This window comes from Cervus canadensis, chromosome 5 (genome assembly GCF_019320065.1).
Source record: "Cervus canadensis isolate Bull #8, Minnesota chromosome 5, ASM1932006v1, whole genome shotgun sequence".
Taxonomy (NCBI): domain Eukaryota; kingdom Metazoa; phylum Chordata; class Mammalia; order Artiodactyla; family Cervidae; genus Cervus; species Cervus canadensis.
In genome coordinates this window covers 15,447,967-15,471,074 of record NC_057390.1, presented here as the reverse complement: position 1 = coordinate 15,471,074, position 23,108 = coordinate 15,447,967, and the positions used below count along the sequence as shown (strand labels likewise).

Here is a 23,108-nt window from a genome sequence, read left to right as displayed (position 1 = left end):
GTGAAGTCCCAGAGAGCCACAGCTAAGACCTAGCACATCCAAATAACTAAAAGAAATATTTCAAAAAACCATCGCTTCTGTGCATAATACTTCTATGGGTTAAAAATATCTTGAGTTCCCAATAACTGATTCACAACTGAACCTTTGGAATCTAGCCATTCATAAACTGGAGACAGGCTATAGAAAAATGAAGAGGAGAATGAATAAGGACAGTCTCTAGCAGAGGAGGCCTCAGAAGAAGGTGCCCTCAAACCCCATCCTCTGCAACCCCCCTTTTATGCACCATCCCAGGAGGAACTCCCAAATTTCTGTACAAATCAGTCCAGATTAAAAATAGCCTTCCACTTTCAGTATCTCTTTTTCCTGCCAATCTCTTCTCTTTTTTCCCCTTTTTTATAAAATTTCATTTACTTTTTAAAAACACATTACATATTACTAGAGTTGCATTTACTCAATCTAATTCATTTAAATTTATCTTAATGGCAACATTTTCCCCTCCATCTAAGCTTCTCAGACCTCTCAGTGTAGCTTCTTAGAGCATGCTGGCTAAGCTATATTCAGTTTAAAAAAAAAAAAACAGGAAGGAAAATTAAGTATTCATGGCACAAAACACCTTACTTAGCATAACTGCTTATATAATAACTTCCCCCACTAACAGTCTTCTTTCAAAACCCTGACTTGACAGCAAATTTCATCAATCTTTGAAGATCTCATCACTATATACCACAGATTAATGATAAAATTAACTTTAAATCTTCTAAAATGCCACTGCAGTTTCCAGAATTCTTTTAGTTCTTGAAAAAAGTTGCTTAGAGTAAAAAATAAGTAAACAAATAAATATAAATTAAAAAATCCCCAAGGCTGTCTCTATGCATTTTCCTGAGAATCATTTGGTGTGCAGAAAATAATAGAAGGGCAGTTTTTTTCAGATTTATGGTTTCCTTCTTATTTGTATCAGCATCATTGTTTTATCAAAGTATAAAACACAAAGCTGATTCAGGGATAAATGAGGCAAAGAAAATATTCAAATTTATTTTTTTTTCTTGTGATGTGATAGCCAAATGCATGAAGTGGAGCACAATTTGATCTTCCTAGGAATCACAAGAAAAGCATAGAAACTCCAAATCCTTTTATTCTTACATGCAAACTATAGGACCCCTCGGACCCACTTCTCCCTATTCTCTCGTTGTTTTGCTCTTGCTGGACTTCTCTAAGTCTGCTAAGCTGTCCTGGGTTCACACCACAGCCCACTGGCCTGGGCTGGAAGATGATGGTCAGTGGACACTTTCTGAATGAATGAATGAATGAATGAATGAATGCATTTTTACACCATGGTGATACTATACATTAGCCATACTATTTTGACACCAAATCCATTTGCTCAAAATTATACATAATTCTAACCAGTGTCAATGTTCTACTTAAATCACTTCTGCTCTTTACCATATTACCCAAACCCAGCTGGCTGACTACAAGTCCTATTTTCCAGTCTTTAGTGCCAAACTATTTGCTCAAGCTTTAATCCAACCATCACCACCTGTAGGTTCTAAATCTGTGAGGCCTGAGCTTCTAACCTCATTTCCATTTATCATACACTTGATCAAATATCGCCATGGTTTACTTGCACTCTCTTTCCTGAAACTTTCAACTGCATCTCAGGCTCACTTATACCCTTTGTGTGTAGAATGCCTTTGGATAAGATATTCCTTTCTCTGACTTCCTGGAAAAACAAAAAGGCAACCACAAGAGTGGGAACCTGCTGCGGAATGAGGATCTAACATTCTTGCTATAGGATTTTCTTATTTGCAGATCACAGGGGGTCAACTAAGAAAGCACAGAAAAAAGTGGTAGGAACGGTTCCAGTTTTCCTTCATATTTTAATTAAATAAGGAGTGTTTGTTCTTGGGGCTTTTCTTGGTGATTGCCATTCTTATTAGTAAAAGGCAGTAGATCCATTTATATTGTGGTAAACTCTCAAACTGAGAGGCAAGTACAGGGGAAGGGTCAGAGCTGAGAGGCGGGTGCTGTTTCCTAAATACAACCATAGGAAGTAAGAAAGTCAGCCAAAGTGTCTTGGCTAGTGGAAATAAACACATGGTAGTGAGCAATCATTGCAGGAGAGCATAGGTTAAAATAGCTGAAAGTAGCATCCTAAGTGGTGAGGCTTCAATAGGTATTTGAATGCTTATAAACCCTTTTTAATGGTCAGGAAAACTACCTTATCACTTGGAAGAATGCTCTTGTTTCCTTTTACACTGTAAGAAAAACAGATGCCTGTGTGAATTTGTTAATTTATAACATATTTAAACTTAAAAAGCAATAATGCTCATCATAGATAAATACAAAGATATATGTAAGGTAAATACTACAAAAAAATAAATATGTTATTGTAGAACTCCTCTCTTTCACTGAGATGACACACACCTAGGAGAAATGCATCTCATGCATACATACACACATAGGGCTCTATTTTTCCATTAAAAAATAATCTGTAATTTGATTTTCCCCCATCACAGTGTATCATGGTTACATACACTGGTTTCACTATCAGTAACATAGATTTATTTTCTTAATAGTTTTGTACCCCTTCATATTGTAGTTATATAGTTTATTTACCTTATTGCTGAACACTAAAGATGCTCCTAGTGTTTTGTCTCTATAAACAATGCTACACTAAACGTTCTAGCACATACGTCTTAGTTTCTGGTGCTTTTATTTCCAAAGTATAGATCTCCAAAACTGGAATTATTGGGATTTCAAAGTTATTCATTTTACTCTGAACTCGCATTTATTTTCCCAAGACTAAACGGAAAGCAATGCAAGGGTCAAGGCCTTTAAAAGACTGATAAATGTAAACTTAGCGGATCAAGATCATTCATTTGCAGAATCCTGCCCTACCAGGCATATTAACTAAATCATTTGTATTGAATATTTTGCTTGATTTTCATGTAGAATAATAACATTTTTAAAAAACCAAAGCATATTAAGCCAAATCACTAAAATTGGCCAAAGTTAAGAGTTAGAATCTATTTCTCTCGCTTCCCTGGATAGCTTAGCTGGTAAAGAATCCGCCTGCAATGCAGTTCAGTTCAGTTCAGTCATTCAGCCTTGTTTGACTCTTTGAGAACCCGTGGACTGCAGCACGCCATGCTTCCCTGTCCATCACCAACTCTCGGAGCTCGCTCAAACTCATGTCCATTGTGTAGGTGATGCCATCCTACCATCTCATCCTCTGTCGTCCCCTTCTCCTCCTGCCTTCAATCTTTCCCAGCATCAGGGTCTTTTCCAATGAGTCAGTTCTTTGCATCAGGTGGTCAAAGTATTGGAGTGCAATGCAGAAGACCCCAGTTTGATCCCTGGGTTGCGAAGATCCCCTAGAGAAGGGAATGGCTACCCACTCCAGTGTTCTTGTCTGGAGAATTCCATGGACAGAGGAGGCTGGCAGGCTACAGTCCAAGGGGCCACAGAGTCAGACACGACTGAATGACTTTCACTTCACTTCAACCCTTATTATCTGCATACACCAAAAATTCCATGAACTCTAAAGCCCATTTCAGTTGCAGAATCTCTTGCTGATTGATTTTTTTAAATTTATGAGCAAAAATGAACTGGTACATTAGGAAGAACAAAAATGCTAATGTTGGACTAGAAATTAGTGCTGGGTGGAAAAGGGTCAGGAGCATCCTCACTTATTTCTATCTTATTTTCTGGACTGTGGCCTTAGTAACTGAAGGGCCAGCTCTTCCACATGCCATCTCAGTTAGGGAGGGATGGGGCCCACAATGCAAATGTAACAGTAGGAGCACCCCAGGTCTACAACTACACTCTTTCTGGCATTAGATGTTTATCACAAACCACCTCTTCTAAATTATATAGTTTCACCATGTCATTTGGTTTGGGATTTGGGAGTGAAAGTTTGGGCTATGTTAGTTTGTATTTTAATAGCATATATATTTCACATGACCATTAACTAATATGGCTATACCAGCCAACACAATTTCAGATACCAGCATTTGAGCATAGAGTTCCTTGCCCAAAGGAAAGGAAAAAAAAAAAAAAGTTCTATTCAACATGAATTAAAGGAAAATTGTTCACATTACCAAAGCATTCTTTGTTTTAGAAAGCCACTCATTGCAGGATTACAAGAAATGTGTGTGCCCTGGTTCATTAAAAATGGCATTCGACCAACCAAAATTCAACTCATATTATTCAAGAACACATTTATTAAGTAAAATAAACATGAGTCCAATTTTGGACCCAACTTACTGGCCTAGATGGTCTGTGTACTTTCCTTCAGAACAAAAATGTAGGCAAGCAATTTCTAACTGCCTGTGAAAGACAGGTTATTTCACAACCCCCCCAGGAGTGTTTAAAAGTAACCTACTAAAAATAGCCCCTCACCTCTGACATTAGTGTCCTCAGCAGAGGAGCCAAGTGAAACTCTAAGTTCCCTGAAATATGTCCCCTGCAATCTAATTCCATAGGACTACTATTAGCTGAAAATCCCCAGTTTTCCTCCTGACAATTCCAACATTAATAACTTTTTTCTTTTTTAGCCATTTTCCAAACTAGGAGAGGCAGTACAGTGAGTGGTGAGGATTTTGGCATGTTGGAGAACTGTATAATCAGGATTCTCATTCCCTAATCAGTCACTCACTAGATGAATAAGTCACTTAACCCTTCAAGTACAAGTGCCCCCTGATTTATGATGGCTTGACTTGCAAATTTTTGACTTTATGGTGTTGTGAAAGCTATTCAGTAGAAATCATACTTTGAATTCTGAGTTTTGACCTTATGGCAGAAAGTGAAAAGGAACTAAACAGCCTCTTGATGAGGTGAAAAAGGAGAGTGAAAAAGCTAGCTTAAAACTCAACATTCAAAACACTAAGATCATGGCATCTGGTTCCATCACTTCTTGGCAAGTAGATGGGGAAAAAGTAGAAACAGTGTCAGATTTCATTTTCTTGAGCTCCAAAATTACTGTGGATGGTGACTGCAGCCATGAAATTAAAAGACACTTGCTCCTTGGAAGAAAAACTATGACCAACCTAGACAGCATATTAAAAAGCAGAGACATTACTTTGCTGACAAAGGTCCACATAGTCAAAGCTATAGTTTTTCCAGTAGTCATGTATGGATGTGAGAGTTGCACCATAAAGAATGCTGAGTGCTGAAGAACTGATGCTTTTGAGCTGTGGTATTGGAAAAGACTCTTGAGAGTCCCTTGGACTGCAAGGATATCAAACCACTCAATCCTAAAGGAAAGCAACCTTGAATATTCATTGGAAGGACTGATGCTGAAGCTGAAACTCCAATACTTTGGCCACGTGATGCAAAGAGCCGACTCACTGGAAAAGGCTCTGATGCTGGGAAAGACTGAGGGCAGGAGAAGGGGGTAACAAAGGATGAGATAGTTGGATGGCATCATCGACTCGATGGACGTGAGTTTGAGCCAACTCTGGGAGATAATGAAGGGCAGGGAAGCATGGTGTGCTGCAGTTCATGGGGTCTCAAAGAGTTGGATAAAACTTAGAGACTGAACAGGCTAGCAGTATGCACTCTGATACTCTCTAGTGATGCTGAGCTGCTGGGGCGAGCTGCAACTCCCAGTCAGCTGAGAGATCACAAGAGGAAATAACCCATACACTTAACACCATTCTGAACTTCTACAACCATTAATTTTTCACTTTCTGTACACTATTCAATCAACTACATGAAACACTCAACACTTGGGTATAAAATAGGCTTTGTGTTAAATGATTTTGTCTAACTATAGGTTAATGCAAGTGGTCTCAGCACGTTTAAGTTAGGCTAGGCTAAACTATGATGTTCAGTCGGTGCAGTGTATTAAATCCATTTTCCATTTGTGATATTCTCAGTTTATATTGGGCTCACTGGGACATAACCCCACTGTAGGCAGAGGAAGACCTGTGTAAGATTACTCAATTATAAAAGGGAAATGATAATACCCAACTCAAAGCGTGGCTATGTGGGTTGGAAATAATGCATTGCACTTCAGAGTTTTATCCTATAAAAATATTCAATAAATGCACAAGGATAGACATACTGTGTTAGTCACTCAGTCATGTCGGACTCTTTGCGACCCCATGAACTATAATAGCCTGCCAGGCTTCTCTGTCCATAGAATTCTCCAGGCAAGAATACTGGAGTGGATTGCCATTCCCTCCTCCAGAGGAACTTCCCAACCCAGGGATGGAACCCTGGTCTCCCGCCTTGCAGGCAGATTCTTTACCATTTGAGCTACAGGGAAGTCTCCTGCTCTCTCTAGACATAAGACAAGTTCAACACAACACTTGTAATAACAACAATAAAAGGGAAACAACCAAAAATAAGGGACTGTTGTTGTTTAGTCGCTCAGTCCTGTCTGACTCTTTGCGACCCCATTGACCGTAGCACGCCAGGCCTCCCTGTCCATCACCAACTCCCGGAACTTACTCAAACTCATGTCCACTGAGTCGGTGATGCCATCCAACCATCTCATCCTCTGTCGTCCCCTTCTCCTCCTGCCTTTAATCTTTCCCAGCATCAGGGTCTTTTCCAATGTCAGTTCTTCGCATGAGGTGGCCGAAGTATTGGAGTTTCAGCTTTAGCATCAGTCCTTCCAATGAAAATTCAGGGCTGAGTTTATACACAGAGATAAGAGGATCAGACAGTGCTCCCCAGCTCAGCTTCTTTTAACTATTTTTCTGAAGTCTTAAAAGTCACTGAATGAAGGTTCTTTATACTAAAAATAACAAAGGGAACCGAAAAAACTAGATCAGGAGGAAAGAGCGTGAGTGAACTGGAAGGGAGACAAGAACTGGCAAAGAGAAATACACCTCCCTGCTCTTACCTCATCAAAACGGTAAATGAAATGCATGTGAGGTTGTCTGGTACCCAGCTGGTCTGCAGCAAAAGCGCCACCATTCCTACTTAAAGCAAGGTGCTCAGTGCAGGGTGGGGCTCACATCTGGGACCTCCACTCCTTTTCTCCTTAGGAGGTCTGAAGGGAAAGAAGTGGCCTTCTTTGTGTGGTGGAGCTGGAACTCTGCAGAGGAGTGTGAACTAAACTTAACCAGGCCAGAAGGGATAGCTCATCCATCCTTTCATGGAATCTGTGAAACTCGGCTTTAATCAATCTTATCTGGAAAACAGATGGAAAATTCTCCCCAGAATTTAATTCTTTAGTCTTGTTCAAAAAGGAGGCCATGTGGCTCCTTCAAGCTGTGTGCGTTTGGCTGTACTCTCCCAGACCGTTGATTTTACACTTATTGGGGTTGATGTGCAGGGGAATTGTGGGTCAGACGATAGGAGACTGTGGACAGTCTTGCAGTTTATTGCCTGTACATAGCACCTCCAAATGTCCTTCCCTGCTCAGTCATCTAGGAGTTTGTGATGTTGGACTGATTGCTGCGGTGCTAAAAAATAAATTGCTCAAGAATCAAAAGACAGGATTTCTCACACCAGCTCTGCCTTCATCTAGTTATAGTGAGTGAGTCCACCACATTTACCATGATGAGTCCCCCTTGATTATCAAGAAAGTGGGAATAGCAATATCTGTCTCACAGATTTTTCTGGAAAGCAAAGAAAATAAATACAGGAAAGCAAAGGAAATAAATATAGGGAAAAAGTACTTTGAAAACCCATAATGTATGGTAGAAATGTAAAGTGTACTCATTTCTCACTTAGGAATTTTAAGCTGTGGTCCTTTGCTTATATGATGTCACCTCCTACAGAGGAGGCTAAGAAGTTTTAGTTGTCGTCTAGGACACTGTCTCTCTAATATGCCCATTCTCTATCACCCTCTTCAACAATAAGCCCATCTGGCCCTCTGATCTTCCAAACTTCCTTGATCTTTTGAGCAAGGTTCACTGGTCCAGGGATGGGCATGTGATCCTAACTGGGCCAGACATAGCACCTCTCTCACTTTGGCCAAATTGGAGTGTGTCAGGGGTAAGCACCTGATTCAGGCAGATGATTCCCTAACCTAATGGGTCCCTTCCCCATATTTTTCAGACAGGGAGCCAGAACATTCTTTTTCTTTGGCCAAGTCTTAAGATATAAAACCCAGAACCTATTAGCAATCATATTTTCTGCTTTGCCAACTGTGTTCTGGGAGTCAAGTGGGAGAAGAGGGCTGGGTTTCAACTTTTAAATAATTCTCTGGTTTTAACTAGAATGTGTCTACCTGCAGCTGGACCTCATCCAAAGACCAGGGTCCCACAATCTAAACACCTATGCTTTATCCTGTTGAGAGACTAAACCTCCAGTATCATGGTACCGTGTAAAGCAGGGGAGAGGACCTGGGAATCTAACTGCTTTCTCGGAAGATTTTCAACCAGGCTCCCTCCCTTTGGTCTCACCTTCACCGACAGTTTTAACAGTACTTGGTGCCACTAATTCTCAAGTCTTTGAAGAGTTCTCCAGCACAAATTCCTTGGAAAAGAAAATGGCAACCCACTCCAGTATTGTTGCCTGGGAAATCCCATGGCAGAGGAGCCTGGTGGGTTACAGTCCCCGGGGCTGTTTAGTTTAGCAACTAAAATCGCCACCACCACCAGGGCAAATTGGGTTGGTTTTCTGGTTTCCACTATTGAATTAGTCACCATCTGCTTTCTAGCTTCCAAAATATTGTCATAGTGTATTTGTGACTTTAAAAAACCCAAATCCTTTGATCTTGCCTTAATAGGCTCTCAGAAGGAAGCAGAGGTAAGTAAAAGTGTATGTTAAACCCACCTTTACCTGAAAGCTCAAGGTTTTTTCAACACATTTGTCACTCTTCATAATATTCTTAACCCTTTTTGATGTCTCTCTGATTCTGGGGCCCCTATACTGCTATGCTTACCCCAGGCTCTCTACTTTGGCCACATCTTCCCAGTTGTGTGCCCCATATTTCAAAACTACTCCTCTTTCCATATAGATGTCCCTTTCCTTAGTTACAGGATTATGTCAGAGAAAGAAAAGCGTAGATAATCCAACTTCATACCAAGGTATCAGGGATGAGCTTGTCTTCACTGGAATAGTTATGGTTTTGAAAAAATAACGTGTGTTGCTTTGGATGTGTGTGATTCCAAAACTCGTGTATGTTCACCATAAAATCTTTTTAAAGTAAAGCTCCCCCCCCAAAATAAGATCCATTCTAACCATCCTTAAAACTTTTATTTCAGTGTGTATTTGCAGTCACCTGCCGATGATCCCCAGTGATCCTCACATGCCCTCTGCAGTCCTTGCTGACCCTGACTCAGGGCTGGCCCTGCATAACTACTGGATACAAGAGCCATGGTGGTGTGTCATGACCAAGGCAAGGTCATAAAAAGCATTTCAGCTTTCACCTTAGTCAAGGATTTCTCACTCAGAAGTCAGATGCCATGTCACGAAGATATTCAAGCAGTCCACAGAGAAACCCCACAGGAGAGGACCTGAGGGTCCCAGCCAACAGTAAATACCAACTTTTCAGCCATGGGCATGACCTGCCTCAAAAGTAGGTCTTCAAGTTCCCATCAAGTCTTTGGATGACTGGAGCCCCACCGGATGCCTGATTGCAACCCACCCTTTAGGGACTTGGTTAAGGAGTGACTTCTTACATAGAGACAGGCAACTAATAAATACCTTTCCTGTGTTTTAGAAAATTTACAACAGGAAAAGTAATGCTCAAAACTCTTCAAGCCAAGCTTCAACAGTACGTGAACTGTGAACTTCCAGATGTTCAAGCTGGATTTAGAAAACACAGAGGAACCAGAGATCAAATTGCCAACATCTGCTAGAGCATGGAAAAGGCAAGAGAGTTCCAGAAAAACATCTACTTCTGCTTTATTGACTATGCCAAAGCCTTTGACTGTGTGGATCACAATAAACTGTGGAAAATTCTGAAAGAGATGGGAACACCAGACCACCTGACCTGACTCCTGAGAAATCTGCATGCAGGTCAGGAAGCAACAGTTAGAACTGGACATGGAACAACAGACTGGTTCCAAATCAGGAAAGGAGTACATCAAGGCTGTATATTGTCACCCTGCTTATATAACTTATATGCCGAGTGTATCATGAAAAATGCTGGGCTGGATGAAGCACAAGCTGAACTCAAGACTGCTGGGAGAAATAGCAATAACCTCAGATATACAGATGAAACCACACTTATGGCAGAAAGCAAAGAACTAAAGACCCTCTTAGTGAAAGTGAAAGAGGAGAGTGAAAAAGCTGACTTAAAACTCAACATTCAGAAAACTAAGATCATGGCATCCAGTCCCATCACTTCATGGCAAACAGATGGGGAAACAATGGAAATAGTGAGACTTTATTTTGGGGGGGGGGGCTTCAAAATCACTGCAGATGGTGACTGCAGCCATGAAATTAAAAGATGCTTGCTCCTTGGAAAAAAAGTTATGACCAACCTAGATAGCATATTAAAAAGCAGAGACATTATTTGCCAACAAAAGTCCATCTAGTCAAAGCTATGGTTTTTCAGTAGTCATATATGGATGTGAGAGTTGGACCACAAAGAAAGCTGAGTGCCGAAGAATGGATGCTTTTGAACTGTGGTGTTGGAGAAGACTCTTGAGAGTCCCTTGGACTGCAAGGACATCCAACCAGTCCATCCTAAAGGAAATCAGTCCTGAATATTCATTGGAAGGACTGATGCTGAAGCTGAAACTCCAATACTCTGGCCATCTGATGTGAAGACCTGACTCATTTGAAAAGACCCTGAAGCTGGGAAAGATTGAAGGCAGGAGGAGAAGGGGACAACAGAGGATGAGATGATTGGATGGCATCACTGACTCAATGGACATGAGATTGAGTAAGTTCTGGGAGTTGGTGATGGACAGGGAAGCCTGGCGTGCTGCAGTCCATGGGGTCATAAAGAGTTGGACATAACTAAGCAATTGAACTGAACTGATAGTTTTTTAGTCTGCCTCTTTAAGTATCATAAATATTTCCAACATCATTCAATATTCTTAGATTCCAATGTCATCAAACATTCCTCTACAACAAGACTTTTCCCATGGCTGCACAATGTTTCATCTTACCAACAATAGTCTAATACGTCTTTTTTTTCTTTCTGCGACTGAAACCACACAAGCTTTATTAAATGACCAGAGAATGAAGAAGCAGGAACCTAGTTCACAAATCAACTTCTTCTATAATATATTGTGTCTTAAAAGCAGATATTTGGAAAACAATGTCTTAGCCCTAAAGAATGAATCCCTAGAGATGGTAAAAAATATATATATTTGGTTGGTGGCAGAAAAATACATATGTATGAGTGGAAATTCTATTACTATATACTTTGTTAATATTTTTATTCTTTCTGTCACCAAACATAAAATTCATATATTGGTGTGTAATCCGTTATAGCAGGTACTCCACAAAAGGTAAAAATGATTGACAGAATTTAGGATCTCAAATCATACCTGGACAGCACTTGACATGTGTCTCAACACCTACCTTAGCACCAAGTACAGAGCAATCGTGTTATATCTGGTGTATATATAAGTGAGGAAATACACCTGCTGTCTATCACATGTAAATTTGTGTCTTAATGAATCTCATTACAAATGATAATGTCATGTTGACTCACAACAAATGATATAAGTATTACTTAAGTGCTCACTTATTATACATAGTATCTGGTTCCCAGAGGGTATTATTAAAAAATAGCTTTATTGAGACATAATTCACATACCATACAACTCTTTGATTTCAGTATATTGAATTGTTATTATTTTTAAATAGTGGTAAGATATATGGAACAAAAAATTGCTACTCTGACCCTAACCACTTTTACGTTTACAGTTCAGTAGGATTTGTCACACAACGTTGTACAACCACCACCATTATTTCCAGAAATATTTTACCACCCTGATTAGAAACTCTATGACCATTAAGGAATAATTCTCCACTCATTCCTGTCTCCAGCCTCCAACAACCTCTTTCTGTCTTTAAGATTTGCCTATTCAAGATATTTAACCTAAGTGAAATTATATTTCTCCTTTTGTGTCTGGATTATTTCACTTAGCATAATTTTTTTCAACATACATCCACATTGCAGTATATACCAGAACTTGATTCCTTCCTATGGCTGAAGAATAGTCCATCAAATGTTTATACCAATATATGTTTATCCATTCATCTATTGGTGGACTCTTGGGTTCCACTCGTTGGCTATTGTGAATAATGCTTCTGTGAACACTGACCTACTCCAGAGGGAGTTTTTGAAAAGCAAAAAAAACATGGCTTATACCTCAAGGAATTCAGAAATAGGTTGAAGAGAGAAGAAATTCCTGGAAAGTTAACTATAGAGTCAAATAACAGCTGAATAAGTGAAAGAAATACCACCAAACATCATGTGATTAAATAGATTAGACAACAGACAGTGTGTTACAGTATTTGAAAGTGGGCGAGGTCACAGAAGGCTGGCGATGGGTTTATCAAGGAGAGCGATTCTGTGCAGCATCTGGAAATAGACAGAGGCTTTGGATTGGGAGAAAGGAGAGGGGCGGCAGAACCCTAGCTGGCCAGGTCAGCATAGCAAAGTCTACAGAGAGGGAAGATACATGGCAATTTCATGGAAAATTAGGAGGCACACTGATCAGGGCCTGAGAGATAGAGGTCAAAAAAAATCAAGAGCCCCCACACCTCAATGCCAAGTGTGTAACAGCTTTGGGGCATCCCAGCACAAGCCCCTTTCTGCTGAAAACTGCCCCCATCCGCAGGATTAGCCTAGTGACCTCCACTCCCAAGGCCATTAATGACCAGACAACGTATTGACACCTGAGGCAAGTATAGGCCAGTCGGATAATCAGATTTTTTACAAGAGAGTCTGGAATTTAGAAGTACCAGTGCTTGAACATTCAAAGGACATTCCCACAGATGGACATCCTCTTTCTCCCTACGCATGGTGAGACAGGGAAAGCTGGAAAGAGACAGAGAGAGGGGGAGAGGGAGACAGAGACAGAGGCAGAGAGAAGCAGAACCCCCCAGGGGGACTGGAGGTTCAGAACCATCAAGCTCTCCTGTAGGGTCCCAGGCCCCTGGCCAGCTGGTTTCTGGGTGGAGGCCCCCCAGCAGCCCCAGCTTCATTTCTTGTGCTTCTATGGGGTACACTTTTTTCTTATAACCAATACAGCTTATTTTGAATGTATTTCTATTCATTGTAACTTGGCTAAGATCCCAGACAGCGTGTTGTCCTCTGCCAAGTGCTCACCTAAGCTGCTCCATGGTATTGCTGCCTTGGCATCCATTTTGTTTGGCTAAAAAGGCCTGCAGGTTGCCTTAAATTCACACTAGCCCCTCACGCAAGGGTGTGCCCTAGAAAACAGCCAAAAGAGCCACCGGGAAATATAACTTCCTGGTAAGTGTGAAAGTCGCTCAGTCATGTCCGACTCTTTGTGACCCCATGGACTATACCATCCTTGGAATTCTCCAGGCCAGAATACTGGAGTGGGTAGCCTTTCCCTTCTCCAGGGGATCTTCCCAACCCAAGGATCAAACCCAGGTCTCCTGTATTGCAGGTGGATTCTTTAGCAGCTGAGCCACAAGGGAAGTCCAAGAATACTGGAGTGGATAGCCTATCCCTTCTCCAGCAGATCTTCCCGACCCAAGAATTAAACCAGGGTCTCCGGCATTGCAGGAAGATTCTTTACCAACTGAACTATCAGGGAAGCCCATATGACTTCCCCAATAACCCCCGTGATCAACAGTCTCCCCAAACTCCAAGAGCCTTCCCCCGTATCACTTAGTTAAGACCCACCGTGGAACTTACCAACATCCTGCCTTTGGGCTTTGGATTGAGCTTAGCTCAGGAACCTCAAAGCATTCCACCCACACACTCCACCCTAATAAAAGCTTGTGCCCCAGGTCCTCGGCCTGCCCCCTTTCTTGACCTCTCCCTTCAGGCCTGCCATGTACATCTTCAGGATAAACCTATTTCAGTTTCTCTTATGGTCTTGTGTTTTGCTTACCATCCTACACCTGTGGCTCTACTTAACAAATGTCAATTCAGTAAAGTCACAACAACCCCCAAGACAGATTATAGTTGGTCAGTTACACTGTATCTGTGGGTTCAAAAAAACTTTTTCAGAAGGTTCCAAAAAGCAAAACTTGAATTTGCCACAAACCAATAACTACTTCCACAGCGCTTCCACTGTATTAGGTATTACAAGATCTAGAGGTGTTGATATAAAGTATAGGATGTTTACATCAAAAGCAAACTCTATGCCATTTTACATAAAGGACGTGAGGTACCTCAGAGGTGTCTTGCAATAAATCCCCTGTAGATAGGAGACTCTGAGGAAAGGAAATCAGCTCAAGTGAGTCCCCCTCCCCACTTTTTTAAAGACTTTTTTTTTTATGTGGACCATTTTAAAAGTCTTTATTGAATTAGTTACAATATTGCTCTGTTGTTTATGTTTCGGTTTCTTGGCCCCTAGGCATGTGAGATCTTGGCTCCCCGACCAGGGATCAAGCCTGCACCCCGTGTCGGAAGGTGAAGTCTTAAGTCTTAACCGCTGGACTGCCAGGGAAGCCCGCTGGAGTGAGTCTTTAAATAAGGGGAAAAGGAACAAACACAGAAGCAGTGGTGGGGAAGGGAGGAACGGGGTAATCTCAGCCCACCTGTACTTCCCTGAATTCTCTTGCTGGTTTGTGAGCTCAGTCAGTAGCCCACTCATCCCAGACTTCTTGACTTCGCCTAAAGGCCAGTTAATCCCTGACCTTGCACCTGCTTCTCATTTGCTAGTGATGAGCAGAAGCAATGGCAGTCCTACAGAATCCAACAGTTTACGGCGCTCACCGAGGTACAAAACCCTGACTTGGAAAGTATGCTCTACGCGCAAAAAAAGGTCAGTTGCACAGGCCTCCACCCCTCCTTTTCCCCTTCTGGAAGCTGCAGAGGAAAATTCACAGAATGATCCAAATCCTGGTTCCCCTGTGCCCTGCCTTCCCCCTGCCCCCACCCCGCAAGGAGAACCGAGCCAGTTGGGCGAACTCTCTTTCTTATGTGTCCCCGTGTTCTCTTTCACCACAGCCCTTCTCTCACCTTCATCTCTTCTACCTCTCTGCCAAATGTGACTTAGGAAAATCACGCCCTATATGGGAACCAAAAAAGCTCCTAATTGTGGCTACACCCCGAAGAGAGGTACTTGGTCCTAAGGACGGAAGAAAAAAAAAAAGGCAAATCCAAAGTTAAGAAGTTAAAATTAGACACAGAAATGAAAAGGTCTTCTCCACCTAGGACTAACGCAGATAACAAGGCTGTCTCCGTAGGAAAGAATTCCATCTATTTCCTCATTCTTCTCTAGTGAAGCTGCTGTCCTACTGACAATGACAAAATAAACACAATTTATCTTTTATGCTTGTCCTGGTACCTGATAGGGCACCTGGCACTTCCTAGATTCTCCATCAGTGCTTTTGCTTTGGGTAGATGGAGACTGTAAATTGATTCAATATACTATTTTTCTGTTTGCATGCTAAGTTGCTTTAGTCATGCCTGACTCTTTGCAACCCTACTGACTGTAGCCCAGCAGGTTCCTCTGTCCATGGGATTCTCCAGGCAAGAACACTGGAGTGGGCTGCCATGTCCTTCTCCAGGGGATCTTCCTGACCGAGGGATGGAACCTACATCTCTTATGTCTCCTGCATTGACAGGCGGGTTCTTTACCACTAGTGCCTGGAAAGCCCTGTTTGGGTTAATTATTAATATATTACTAATGTATTAATATAATTATCAACATAGTGTTATATGGTATAATGTATTAATGTAGAAATGTTAATGATTATATTTCATTGTAAATGCATTGGAATAATGCATCCTTATAATAAATCATAATTAAAGCACAATAATTCAATGTAGTACATTCTAAATACATTGTAATGATTTCACTGTAAGCATATGATATTTTAGGTGCACATACCAATCACTTTATAACTTTGTTTCTTTGGGGAAAATGGAAAGTCAATTCAGGGAACCAAGAACATTCTTAAAAAACACACTTTTGAAACACTTCTGATTTATATATTATGCAATGGATGGTTACTATTTCTATTTTAAATGTCTTTAACTTTTATTGTGATTTTAGAATTTTCTGATTGTTTTAAATCTAGCTCCATAACCAAACCTTCATGGAATGAGCAATGAACCTAAAATATGATTGTTTCGTTGACTGTGACTCCTTGCCAGGACTTCAGAAGCCCTTGTTTCCAGGTCTCTGCTGTTGGCGTTGGCGGGGGCTTAAGAAACTACAATGTCTTTTAGTTTTATCCACTTCCATCAGTTCTATTTTTGCATCTCCATACTTAGCACACAGAGCTATCTTTATCACTCCAGCTGACTGGCATGAGAGTCCCCAGGGCATAGTAGCTATACAAGATTATTTAAGCATACTTCCTCCCCTTCAAATAAGACAATGCAGAATGCAGAAAGACATCAGAAATTGTCACAATAGTAGAAATTTGTGTATGTGTGCCTATGAGAACTGCTAAAGATTTCTTTCTTTGTACTGTTGTACACATTATTAACAGAATATCTATAATGCTTTCCAGAAGTTTATTTTAAGCTGTGTAATGTCATCTCTTCACATTCCTAAATTCACTTGGAAACATCATGATAAAATAAAGTTTCTTATAATCACATAATCCAGATTTCAAAGTCTGAGAGTTTTTTTTAAAACCTCTTACCCTTATTCTCAATTGAGGAATCCATAGTTAGGCAGCATTCCAGCTGATGCAACAAATAGTTGGATTGTTCTAAGAGGACAAAACTCAGAAACTTTCAATCCTTTGCTTGCTTTTCAGTTATTCAGTTTTAGCTGGTACATGTAAGATTGGCCTAATGAGTGCATCAGAATGGAAAAGACCATGAGTCCTGAACAGACAGCGGAATCTCACAGTCCAAAATTCACACGCCATGTATGAAGCCGTGGTAGCTCTGCTGTTGAGATCCACACTGCCCACTACATACGGCAGCCACAAAGGCACCGGAAGCCACTGAGCACATGAAATAAGGCCCATCTGAACAGAGACGTGTAGCAAGCATAAAATACACCCTGGATTTCAAAGACTTGGTACCAAAGAAGATGAAGGTAAGATTCTCGTTACTAATCTTTTATATTGATTGCAAGTCGAAATGATACTGTTTTGGATATAATGGGTTCAACAAATGAGATTCTTAAAATTAATTTTTACCTGACTCTATTTAAATTCTTAATGTGGCCACTAGAATATATAAACTGACACATGTGGCCCACACATGTGGCTCACTTTATATTTCTAGTGGACAGTATTTGGTTTAGAGGTGTCCTCATTAAGTCACATGACCAATAATTGGTCTTTCAGACTGGAAGTCAGAGCTGCTGCAGAATTTTACTCCAAATCAGACTAATCATAGTAGAATATGACCAGGAGTAAAGGTTAAAGCAGATCCTTCATGTTTAATTTTTTCATCCAAACATTTAATAATACCTAACAGGACAGTTAAGTCATGTCTAGCCACGCAAGCCACTGGTTGAGATAAATGTCACTGCAGTGTATGTAATACCTGTCTTACTTAAGCTCTTTCCCAGTTGATAATACATCCATTTTCATCTCAGTCACTGTGAATCGTACTCATTTCACAGCATGGAAACAAGACAGTGAATCATGAATTCATTTGTTTTGACTTTTTGTTGTTTCCCTAACCATTGCTGCTAAAACAAAGACAAGTGATCTTTTCACAGAAAATAGAAACATGAATTTGATTTTTTTTTATTTACTGGAAAATAAAGCTTTTAAGATCCTGTATATGGGCAACAGGGGGCTAGTTGTTGTCATAGGAGTACTACAACTGAACACATGGTGCATATTAAGAAGTTCACACTGATCCTGATATTAACATAGATAAAAAATTCAGTCCCAAGTCCCTGACGTGGGATTACAAATTACTGAATTTAAAACACACTGGGGGTCATTGCTGCCAGCAAAGAGTTGTGTAACTGCTACTAAAAACAATAGTGATTTCAGAAGTAGGTTGAAAACAAAACAATAATATCTTTGTAATGTTCTGAAATTGTTGCACGAACAGAACTAAGACAGGCTCCATTGCATTTCCCAGTCTGATTTGCTGACCGTCTTGTCTGCCCATAATTGTTTTCTGCCATTCATTTCCTCCAATTGTCAATTATTGCTAAAACAATTATGAAAAAAAACAAGTGTCTGTCTTTGTTTCCTGTTGCCAATGAATACAGTGAAGTCATAGACCAGACTAGTGCATCATAATCTTTTCCATTGCAATGAATTATGGTGTCACAAACAGGATGCAGCTTCTTACTGGGCAGAGAAGCCTAAATGGGGCTGAATTAGCACAAACCTGATCATCAGTCATGAAAGCAAGAAATTAGAGCATCGGGACTTAGTTCTCCACTGTATCAAAACACATTGGTTTTCATACCTGATTATAAAAGTAATACATGCTTATCCCAGAGAGAAAGCAGAAAATAAAAATCACCGTTACCCCCACTGGCCAGAGATTCTTATTGCTGACATTTTAATATATGAATTTTTAGTTCTTCTTTTTCATATATACATTTATAATTTGTAAGAAAATGGGATCATGCCACGAATATAACATTTTTGTCTTTTCTTTTTCACATATACATTTACTACAAACAGTTACCATTGCCATTAAATATTTTAATGTAATTTAATGGCTATTTGTAATTTCATATTGTGGACTATTATTTGGCAAATCCCTAACGTTGTATATTTTCCAAAATTTTTTCTGTTTCAAATAGACAAACTTTCTTTTACATACATTTTTGTCTCAATATATGAATATTTCCTTAGGATACATTCCTAAAAGACTATATTTTAATAGAAAATATATGGTGTATTTTTAAATAAACATTTAGAATAAAAGGTCTAGGAAATTTTCTTAACAATCAAGGCACAAGTGTGTATTAAAAATTTCATAACCAAACTTCATGGTGGCTCAGATGGTAAAGAATCTGCCTGCAATGCAGGAGACCCTGGTTGGATCCCTGCGTTGGGAAGATCCTCTGGAAAAGGGATGGCTACCCACTGCAGTATTCTGGCCTGGGGAATGCCATGGACAGATGAGCCTCGCAGGCTACAGTCAACGGGGTCTCAAAGAGTCAGACACCGCTGAGAGACTTTAAGCTTTTACCTTCCTAACAGGATAAACAACTGAAATACCTTTAATGATTACCAAGTTTAATAAATCCAGAACGGGATACCCTTCAAGCCAGCCAGCTGGAAGGGTGTAAGTAACTCTATGAAATCCATTTCCAGAATCTCTTAGCACCACTAGCCTCCAAACCTTTTAGGAGCCCACAGATGTTTCTGCTGACTCTGACTCGGTTTCCTAAGGAGCCAAGGTTCCCAGACCTCAGCTAAGCGTTGTTAGCTGGTTCTGCCACTAGAGGGCAGCCAGAGACAGGGAGAGGAGTTTAACACCCTTTGGCCTGTTTTCTCGTCATGGTCATTTTTATTTCACCAAATAACCGAGGAAAAATCTAAAAACAAGGCACTGAAGGGAAAAACAATTTGGGCAATAAATATACAAATAAATAAATGGGAAATTCTCTGTGTATAAACTGTTCCCTTTTCCTCAGACAGATTAACCGAAAGGTGGAGAATTCTGAGGGCTACCACAGTGAGGTAAGAAGACCAGGCGTCTGGTTAATCCGCGTTGATGTGTGGCAGGGGCCACCACAGTGCTGTGAAGTGACTCTCCTCCAATTAAAATAAGTCAATAAATTCTTCAAAAAGAAGAAGATTTGGGTTACAGCATGAACAATTGTGCCTTTAGGTCTTTGTAGATGGAGGAAGCGAATCCACAGAAGATACTCAACATTCTCCATGGGAATGAGCGGGAACACGGCTTTGAGCATATGGACAGCTGGGTTCCATTTTCTGTCTCTAACCAGGCAATCGTGGACAAGTCACTTAACCTCTCTGAGCCTCAGTTTTCTCATTTGTACAGTCTGGCTAGCAATGGAATCTGCTCATAAGTAGTTGTGAGCATTACATAGAGAATGCATATTAAAAAAAAAAAAAAAAGCTTGGCATAAAGAAAATCCCCATCAGTGTTGGCGTTGTCATTATTTCCAGCCTTTACCTTTCTCCTAAGCTATTTCCCATTTCCAGTGTCCACTTAACTATTTCTACCTGATTATCCCATCATTGCCTCAAATTTAATCCTCCCTCACCAATTCCCTGACCTGCTGCTATCTCTGACTATTTCTCTGAATAGACTCTAAATTAAACATAATATCCTTTCTAACACTTCCTCTCCTCCCTGATCCACACCCAATTAGTTTACAAGACACGTGGATTTGTTCTCTAACATGTCTTCATCTGACTGGTTTCTTTCTCTTTTGTCACCAGCGTCCAGACCTCGGTAAGCTGCTCTCTTTGCCCCAGCAGGTCCTGCCTTGAATGACCAGATCTTATTGATGTCATTTCCCATTTCAAAACCCTCAGTGTCTCCTCAGTGTCTTCAAATTAGATTCTAAATTCCTTAGTCTAGCATTATGGTCCCACCACAGTCTGACCTCAATCTCCTCCAGACACTTTTCACTTTTTCCATATGTGCATTGCTTCTGTTTCTATCAAGCTGGTGGACACAGAGTTCCCTGGTAGGATGACCAGATTTAGGAAATAAAAAACACAGGACTCCCAGTTAAATGTGAATCAGATCCACAACAAATATATTTTGTATATCTCATGCAACAGACTTCATGCACATACTCTTACTAGGAAAGGTATATGTTGTTTATCTGAAATTCACATTTCAGTGGGAATCCTATATTTCATTTGGCAACCCAAGTACTTTCCTATCTCTTCCCACGCACACAGTTCCATTCTTATCTTGGAGGCTTTTATCTCTGGCCATACCCATCAGATCTGCCCTTCAAGGCTCAGTTCAACCTCTCCCCTTCAGGAAGCCTGCCAGGATGAGAACTTCCTTACCTGTAATCATTATCCACATCATTCATTTGGTCCCACATATAGGATGCCTTGTGTTCTGTATAATTCCAGCTCTCCAAGTTAATGTTGAGTTTATCAAAGGTAGAGATTATAAGTAGAAGAACTTAATAAATATGCTTTGGTGGTGCTACTGCTGATCTGTAATATAGGATATGAAGGGATAAGAGTATAGGAGAAAAAGAGCCTCCAGAGGTCACTAATCTGGATTTAAGGTGCTCATAGACCCATGAAAATCAATTTGCAGCTCCCCCTGCTCCCACAGCATCAGGCCAGGTGGGTATGGCTGCCTGGTGGTGGGACGCTTCTTCCAGCATCCTCCTTCAATACATCCTACAAGTTGTGAATTACAATGTGAAATCTACATTTCTTAAAACTTCACTCTATCTCTTCAGCAATCTGATCTCATTTATATTTCAATGAGTATCAAGTGGTGGCTATACTATGTAACCTGTAAACACATAGTGGTTGTAGGAGTTATGCTGGAAGCCAAGAAATAAATGGCTGTTTAATTAATAGAGAAGCTAAAAAAGTTGGCTTTTGTGTGTTTGTTTCAAAATCAGCTAACTCTAGTAATGTACTATGGGCTTCCGTGGTGTCTCAGCAGTAAAGAATCTGCCTGCAATGCAGGAGATTCGAGTTCAATCCCCGGGTAGGGAAGATCCGCTGGAGAAGGAAATGGCAACCCACTCCAGTATTCTTGTCCGGGAAATCCCAGGAACAGAGTTTTTAGGCTACAGTCCATGTGGTCGCAGAGGGACACAACTTAGTGAGTAAACAAAAGCAACAATAATGTACTATAACCTCAGGAACTTGAGAATACATCAAGAAAACTGTCAAACTATTAAGCAATTCCCAAGAAATCTATTTTAAATAACTGGCACTTCATGGATACATTTATAAGCATCTATGGGCATCCAGAAACTAATGACCCAAAACAAAACTTTTAAAATTGGGAAAGATACATATTCTTAGAATAAAATACATAGCTCATAGTTTTGTTTATTATTTAAGCCTTCAATAGTGTTTATAACAATTTTATTCTCATAAGGTAAACATACGAATATGTCAAATGAGAATGTTGTTTTGAAATTGCAAGGGGAAAAAGTTCAATATACACAGAGAAATCAGAATCACTGTAAGCGGTGTTTCTATCACTAGACCCACATGGGATGGCAATTAATTAGGTTACCTTAGGTTTTATTTTGTGGAAATAATAAAATGGATTCAGCACTGAATTCAGGACTTTGCAGAATTAGAGTGTCCTGGAAACAAGGGCTAAGACTTTGTTCTGTTTCTTCAGGCTCATCATATTTGTCCAGATTAATTTTATTTCCCTCTATTTTTTACTACCTAGCTTTAAGAAATATTGCTCTTTCTACTCAAGGATATTATACTTTGCTATTACCATGGAATGAATTATAATTTTCTAATCAGAAGAAAATAACCCTTAAATTATTCCAGGAAGGAGAACAGGCAATAAAATCCACATCGAGACAAAACTCAGCCTTGGCCTCCTGCATTAGTCTCAATCTGGCTGGCTCAGCTTTTCTGGCTTCCAGTTTTGCTATCTTCTTAGGACAGATTCTAAACATACCAATCTCAAACGGGGATAAACCAAAATAACAGCAACACATTTCCTTCTGCTTTTCCTTTTCAATAAACCACCAGAACCTTATTCCTTTGTTTGACATCATAGAAACATTAATCAAGTTTTTCCAGGACACAAATGTGAATATAATCAGTGGGGGATGCAAATACGGTGGATCATCTAAACAAACGTACTTGTGTGATGGCAAAAAAATGTTAAAAGAGTTGGAATGTCCCTAGGAGCTTTCCAAGTTTTTGTGGGCAGCATCAGCTGCTCTTGGATATAATCCATTCCCTTTTGACCTTTCCACTTCCAAACCCAGGAACAATTTTTCAGGTCAGTCAGAAAATATATGTTGAATGAATATTTGGAAATAATAATTTAAATGCAAGTAATTATTGTGAACAGTTTCTATCACTGGAGCTGTTAAGTGCTGGGTTTTTTTGTTTTTTTTTTTTAATGCTTCTAGAGGGTTTTCCTTAGTCTGAAAATGCATGTTTAGGAAAACCCTTGCATTAAAAAAATTCAATCTTCACTGAAT

The 23,108-nt window shown here is 40.1% G+C and overlaps 1 protein-coding gene across 4 annotated transcripts in view; it reads right to left on the bottom strand.

Annotated features, from left to right (window-relative positions):
• RASGRP3 (RAS guanyl releasing protein 3) overlaps positions 1–23,108 on the bottom strand; it is a 110,354-nt gene that overhangs the window by 86,499 nt on the left and 747 nt on the right. Inside the window, exon 2 of one of the 4 annotated variants that reach the window (XM_043468310.1) lies at positions 20,962–21,117. The exons of the other annotated variants lie outside the window; for them this stretch is intronic. The gene's annotated coding sequence lies outside the window, so the exon portion shown is untranslated. The remainder of the gene's footprint in view (positions 1–20,961; positions 21,118–23,108) is intronic. 4 annotated transcript variants of the gene reach the window in all.